This window comes from Oncorhynchus mykiss, chromosome 15 (genome assembly GCF_057628025.1).
Source record: "Oncorhynchus mykiss isolate SJ-2025 chromosome 15, ASM5762802v1, whole genome shotgun sequence".
Classification (NCBI taxonomy): domain Eukaryota; kingdom Metazoa; phylum Chordata; class Actinopteri; order Salmoniformes; family Salmonidae; genus Oncorhynchus; species Oncorhynchus mykiss.
In genome coordinates, this window is record NC_143036.1 from 10,270,001 (window position 1) to 10,277,867 (window position 7,867).

The following is a 7,867-nucleotide window of genomic DNA, read 5'->3' on the forward strand; positions in this document are numbered from 1 at the left end:
GCTTTCTTTTCTGCTTCGATCTTCCTTTTTCCCGTCAACTCTGTTATCATTCATAAAGGGCTATGCTGTGGTAGTGAGAGCTGCCCCCTCTGTTTCTTCATCACTCTATCTTTATATTGATTTATTTCTCCATCTGTGTAGCTCCCGTGGCTCCAGGCCACGCCCACAAATACGACCAGTGTCCTTGCTAATTAAAAGACTGATTGATGATGTACAACGATAGTGCATGTTGGCTTTTTTTCTACAGAGGACATGTAGATCAGTCTGTCTGTCTACTCTGACCCTCAACACAAGGGCTTGTATTGGTGCCTGGCACCGATAAAGAGGTTATTGATTCATCCATTTAGAATGCAAATAACTTTATTTCGTAAACTCAAAAGATAAAAACATAATTAACTTTGTTAATGTTAGAAGTTAACTGTGATAATGTTTTTTTTTTTTTTTGTTTTTTTTTTTGGTACAGTTCCCCTTCGGCATGAACCTGTTTTCTATAAATGATTTAAAATGATATTTTAACGCGCATGTATCTGCACCTTGATGGCTTGATACATGACATGTTACCAAGAATAAATGGAGGAACACTTCTTGTACCACCAAAATAACTTCCAAGTTCCAGTACCTTTGTTGTGCATGCACTTTGTGTGCTCCACTCTATTCAACCTGTATACCTGTATACATATCGGGGCGGCTTGATAGTGGTTAGAGCGTTGGACTAGTAACCGGAAGGTTGCAAGTTCAAACCCCTGAGCTGACAAGGTACAAATCTGTCGTTCTGTCCCTGAACAAGGCAGTTAACCCACTGTTCCTAGACCAGTTAACCCACTGTTCCTAGACCAGTTAACCCACTGTTCCTAGACCAGTTAACCCACTGTTCCTAGACCAGTTAACCCACTGTTCCTAGACCAGTTAACCCACTGTTCTTAGACCAGTTAACCCACTGTTCCTAGACCAGTTAACCCACTGTTCCTAGACCAGTTAACCCACTGTTCCTAGACCAGTTAACCCACTGTTCCTAGGCTGTCATTGAAAATAAGAATGTGTTCTTAACTGACTTGCCTAGTTAAATAAAGGTCAAAATAAATCCGTCTTGGTTTAACTACAGTACAATTCCAAGCACAGCTATTTCTATACATACAAGACATCCAGAGCTCAAAACCCTGATGAAATGTTCTGCTTTTTTTTTTTTGTAGCAAATATATGCATTTATATATGATAATCTCTATGCAAACGTTTGATATTAAACAACGGAGCGGTGACATTTCAGGTTCTGCCTCATTGGCTCTTTGAGCAAACACGAATCAGAATACAACACGACTAGGGTCTAAGACAATCTCAAGGTAAGCCCCCCCCCCCACTCTCACTTATACAACAATAAACATATTGTATGTTGCTGTGTAGTTCATAGTTGTACCGTGTAAGTCCGTTTCTCAGTCATTGTAGTTTGATGTAGCTTTGATTGTTACATTTTTTATGTGAAGTTGTTCTGGATATAGTTTGTTTTTTGTATGATTCATTATCATCATCAAGATGGTCCCTCTGCTTGCGGCCATCTTGGTTTTGTGGTGCGTTTTTTTTGTGTGAAATTTGGCTGCTCGTTTTTTTTTTGTTTTTTTTTGTGTGGTTTATTTGAAGCTCGTACTTGTGTCCTCTTCTTATCGAGGGCTCGTCTTCATCATCCTGTTGTTATTTACTAGCATGGACTTTTCCAGGCATCTTCCATTGAACCTGTGGACAATAAGGATGTTTCTAACCTTTGACCTGTATTTGAACCTGTACTATTTAACATACGGATATCTTATTGCTAATAGGACAACAATCAGTCGTATATTGCACAAATCTGGCCTTTATGGAAGAGTGGCAAGAAGAAAGCCATTTCTTAAAGATATCCATAAAAAGTGTTGTTTAAAGTTTGCCACAAGCCACCTGGGAGACACACCAAACATGTGGAAGAAGGTGCTCTGGTCAGATGAAACCAAAATTGAACTTTTTGGCAACAATGCAAAACGTTATGTTTGGCGTAAAAGCAACACAGCTGAACACACCATCCCCACTGTCAAACATGGTGGTGGCAGCATCATGGTTTGGGCCTGCTTTTCTTCAGCAGGGACAGGGAAGATGGTTAAAATTGATGGGAAGATGGATGGAGCCAAATACAGGACCATTCTGGAAGAAAACCTGATGGAGTCTGCAAAAGACCTGAGACTGGGACAGAGATTTGTCTTCCAACAAGACAATGATCCAAAACATAAAGCAAAATCTACAATGGAATGGTTCAAAAATAAACATATCCAGGTGTTAGAATGGCCAAGTCAAAGTCCAGACCTGAATCCAATCGAGAATCTGTGGAAAGAACTGAAAACTGCTGTTCACAAATGCTCTCCATCCAACCTCACTGAGCTCGAGCTGTTTTGCAAGGAGGAATGCGAAAAAATGTCAGTCTCTCGATGTGCAAAACTGATAGAGACATACCCCAAGCGATTTACAGCTGTAATCGCAGCAAAAGGTGGCGCTACAAAGTATTAACTTAAGGGGGCTGAATAATTTTGCACCCCCAATTTTTCAGTTTTTGATTTGTTAAAAAAGTTTGAAATATCCAATAAATGTCGTTCCACTTCATGATTGTGTCCCACTTGTTGTTGTTTCTTCACAAAAAAATACAGTTTTATATCTTTATGTTTGAAGCCTGAAATGTGGCAAAAGGTCGCAAAGTTCAAGGGGGCCGAATATTTTCGCAAGGCACTGTATGTTGCATTGTTTCCATCATATAAACTTCTTGAGAATAGTGCAATTCTGGATCAGCACCAACGGGCTGAAATATGAAAATACTGACCGGAGATTCACGTCAGCATAATGGTGATGATGATGGTGGTGATGATGATGGTGGTGATGATGTTGGTGGCGATGATGTTGGTGGCGATGATGTTGGTGGCGATGATGTTGGTGGCGATGATGTTGGTGATGGTGATGGTGGTGGCGATGATGTTGGTGATGGTGGTGGCGATGATGTTGGTGATGGTGATGGTGGTGGCGATGATGTTGGTGGCGATGATGTTGGTGATGGTGATGGTGGTGGCGATGGTGATGGTGATGGTGGTGGCGATGATGTTGGTGATGGTGATGGTGGTGGTGATGGTGATGGTGGTGGCGATGATGTTGGTGATGGTGATGGTGGTGGCGATGATGTTGGTGATGGTGGTGGCAATGATGTTGGTGGCGATGATGTTGGTGATGGTGATGTTGGTGGTGGTGATGTTGGCGATGATGTTGGTGGAGGTGATGGTGGTGGCGATGTTGGTGGTGGAGGTGATGGTGGTGGCGATGGTGGTGGTGATGGTGATGATGGTGGTAGTGGTGATGGTGGTGGTGGTGATGGTGGTGGTGGTGGTGGTGGAGGTGATGGTGGTGGCGATGATGGTGGTGGTGGTGATGGTGGTGGTGATGATGGTGGTGGTGGTGGTGGTGATGATGGTGGTGGTGGTGATGGTGGTGGTGGTGGTGGTGGTGGTGATGTTGGTGGAGGTGATGGTGGTGGCGATGTTGGTGATGGTGGTGGCGATGATGGTGGTGGTGATGGTGGTGGTGGTGGTGGTGATGTTGGTGGAGTTGATGGTGGTGGCGATGTTGGTGGTGGAGGTGATGGTGGTGGCGATGATGGTGGTGGTGGTGATGGTGGTGGTGATGATGGTGGTGGTGATGGTGGTGGTGGTGGTGGTGGTGGTGATGATGGTGGTAGTGGTGATGGTGGTGGCGATGTTGGTGATGATGGTGGTGGTGGTGATGATGGTGGTGGTGGTGGTGATGATGGTTATGGTGGTGGTGGTGGTGATGGTGGTGGCGATGGTGATGACGGTGGTGACGGTGGTGACGGTGGTGATGATTATGATGATGGTGGTGGCGATGGTGGTGGTGGTGGCAATGATGTTGGTGGCGATGATGTTGGTGATGGTGGTGGCAATTATGTTGGTGGCAATGATGTTGGTGATGGTGATGGTGGTGGTGATGATGTTGGTGATGGTGATGGTTGTGGCGATGATGTTGTTGATGGTGATGTTGGTGGTGGTGATGTTGGCCATGATGTTGGTGGAGGTGGCGGTGGTGGTGGTGGAGTTGATGGTGGTGGCGATGGTGGTGGTGGTGGTGGTGGTGGTGGCGATGATGTTGTTGATGGTGATGTTGGTGGTGGTGATGTTGGCCATGATGTTGGTGGAGGTGATGGTGGTGGCGGTGGTGGTGGTGGAGTTGATGGTGGTGGCGATGGTGATGGTGATGATGGTGGTAGTGGTGATGGTGGTGGTAATAATTAGTTGATCACTTGGGAACTAACCCCAGTGTTCCGTAGCCTTTTTTGAATAAGCCAAATCAAGATCAAAAAACCTTTTAACATCTAGATAGAAAGTTAAGTCAACCACTAATACAATACATGCAATTATAAATAAATCATAAATAAGTTCACTATAACATAAACAAAGGAAATACATTCATAAAAGTATTATGGCTAGTATTCATTGATTGCATGCTAATAAAACTAAATTAATTTTCAAATAAATGCCAATGCAAAACCTTTGACATTTTAACTTTCAAATTTTGATTCCTCTCGAGAATGTAAATATATATTTTTTAAATGGTTTATTATTTGACAAAACAAATATTTAATTTCAGTTCATTTGTCACACCGTCTTTTAGTAGCCTGTCATCTTTGTACTCAGACTTTTCTACTGGGAGTATTTGAAAAAAGGAGCGTTTTCAAAGCTTTGTAAGAAAATAAACAATAAAGCTTAATCGTTTTTCTTTTAAGGTTTTATCTAATCATTTTCGTCATGTGTTTTCCAAGTCCTTATCATTCAAGTCCAATCAAGTCATGTGATTCTTTATAAAACGAAATGAAAGGAAATTAATTTGGTTGCGAAATATAAATACAAATAGTTGCAAACACACACACACACACACACACACACACACACACACACACACACACACAAATGTGCCCCAACACACACACACACACACACACACACAAATGTGCCCCAACACACACACATGCACACACACACACACACACACACACACACACAAATGTGCCCCAACACACACACATGCACACACACACACGCACACACACACACAAATGTGCCCCAACACACACACACACACACACACACACAAATGTGCCCCAACACACACACTCTCACAAAAATGGACACCATTTAGCCACACCAGGACTATACTAAATCTCCACACTATCGTACAATGTATTTCCAGTCCACTCTCACTTAATTATCAGGAAGTTGTTAGTGTCGACAGTGACACGGATGATGTCATTGTCGACACTACATCGTTGCAACTATGCTGACACCTTCAGTATCCCAACAACAAATCCATGTTTAGTTTAATTTGACATGCTTGCTCAGTTTTCTGCTTTGCTGTTGTTTATGTTAGTGTTTGTTCTTTCAGTAATGCACTTTGTGTGTTTTCACACGTTCAGTTTATGTTTTGTGGTCACTTCATTTTGACACAGCTTGTTGTTATTGAATTACTGTCATTTAAAGTGAAGAGAATGAAAATCAAATGCTATGTAAATGCACACACACACACACACACACACACGCACACACACACACACACACACACACACAGAGAGACAGAAAAATAACAGTACATATCTTAACCCTGTAGGCAACTTACAAAAAGATAGGCCTACTTTATGTAATGAAGTAGGCCTATCTTATTATTGCTATAGAGTCTAATTTCATTCACACAGTAAACTGTTCTAATGAAACTTCAGGACAGAGAGGTAAAGTTAAATCACATCAAACTGTAATACATTTAGTTTATTTATCTTTTTTTCCGGATTAACATTCTTATTAGTTATTTTTTTTTAAACGTATCCAATTGAAGCTGTCTCAAACTAGTGAGAGAGAATAGTGTTGCAGTAACTGTGGACTGAGTAGACTAATAGTGTGTTTATATCTCTACAGATACTTCAGAAAGCTACATCATTCTTCTGCATCTTGCCGAGTTTGACAATTTATGGAAGTAACATTAATCTCCCTCGTGAGAACTGTTGCACTGAGCGACAAAAACAATTTTGAGTGTTGTGATGAGGAAAAAAAAAAAAGTTTTTTTTTTTTTCTGTGTATGTGTTGGCTTGTTTTGATGACAGCGGTGATATGCCCTGTTGGTATTCATCAAATGGCTGAGATTGTAAAGCCAGAGACACGTAACTGATACTTTCAGATACTGGACGGAAACTTTAAAAGATACAGAAATACCTTAAATGTACATTGTTCATGGGACTGAACCTGAACCTGTTCTTTTTAACTTTTTTTTTTGTTTTGTATTTAACATCATGTGAGGACGCCATTTTGGTACTGAAATCCCATCTGCAAACCCACTGTGTCGCTGTTATGTTTCCTACACTCTATTAGGGCTCAAGTTCTTTCCCCAGACGAAGTTTCAAACCCCAGAGAATGTTGTGATGTCATAAGGGTATAAACAGTATAGTGTTCCAAGCCACTGGACAGGAAGGGTCTCCATGTTGGTGCTTTCTGAGGACTGAAATGGGACATTGGGATGTATGGGTAATTTCTATGGCAGCCACAGGTCTCATCAGGAAGTAATGAAATTGGTTTTGAGAATTCCCAGTCAGATTTCCTACTAGGAACCCAAACATTGGTAATGGTTGTATTTGTGGCTTGTCTATGCACACTAGACTACAGTAAGAAAAGTGGGCTCAATTATTAGGCTACTACATAATCCCTTGATTGCCCAATAGCCTTAGTCCTTCTTTGCATTAGCATCAATATTTTATTTCCTGTCTTTCAGAATATGTCTGAGACCCCTCTGTTTGCTGAGATCTCTACTTTGTTTGGTAACACATTAAAGAAATGCTGGGCAGAATGTTTTCAATAAACTGATACTAAATCTTATCGAGTCTTGTTGAGTTTGTATTGGAAAGTGATATTAATTTGTTCCTGTCCATGAACAATGTAAGCTGACACTTGTGAAATCTTGTTGTAATGCTGTAGCCGAAGTGGGACCCAGTGGAGGAAGGGGAGGACCATCCTCCTCAGTGAATTATTTAGATTTTTTTGTAAAACATTTAAAAACGTTTTTTTTTTTTTATTTTATAAAACTACACTAAATGTATTCACGTCACCAAATAATTGATTAAAACACACTGTTTTGCAATGAAGTTCTACAGTAGCCTCAACAGCACTCTGTAGGAGAACACCACGGTGTAGCCAGAGGACAGCTAGCTTCCGTCCTCCTCTGGGTACTTTGACTTCAATACAAAACCTAGGAGGCTCGTGGTTCTCACTCCCTTCCATAAACTTGCACAGTAATTATGACAACTTCCGGAGGATGTCCTCCAACCTATCAGAGCTCTTGCAGCATGAACTGACCTGTTGTCCACCCAATGAATTTAGTACTGAAAGCATATGCTACAACTAGCTTGCACTGCAGTGCATAAAATGTGGTGAGTAGTTGACTCAAAGAGAGAGAAAGACAATAGTCAAAATGAAGGAGCGAGAGAGCAAGAAGCAAGAGAGAGAGATTTTCTATTATTTTTTTTCACTTTCAGTTCCACTTACTTAGCTAGCAGCTTGCTAGTTTAGCCTACTCAAACACCCTGCTCAAACAGAGGGATGCTACGTTAGCTAGCTGGCTATAACTATCCAACACAACACTGGATCGCTTCCAAGTCAAGGTAAGCGTTTTGGATTTACTAATTTATTGCCATCGGTGCCCGCCGGTGTAAGTGCTAAACTGCTTACTGACTTTATACTGTAACGTTACTGCATGATTGAAGCTGGTTTACTAACACATTAGTTATATTAGCAATGTTGACCATGACGTTACTTTTGCT

General features: G+C 41.4%; 1 pseudogene across 1 annotated transcript in view; it reads left to right on the plus strand.

Moving 5' to 3' along the window:
- Positions 1 to 6,920, plus strand: part of LOC110489564 (neuropilin and tolloid-like protein 1) — a 200,766-nt pseudogene extending 193,846 nt beyond the window's left edge. The window contains exons 11-12 of the transcript XR_016487006.1: positions 1,265 to 1,337; positions 5,976 to 6,920. The product of XR_016487006.1 is annotated as a neuropilin and tolloid-like protein 1 (transcript). The remainder of the gene's footprint in view (positions 1 to 1,264; positions 1,338 to 5,975) is intronic.
- Positions 6,921 to 7,867: the final 947 nt, after the last annotated feature.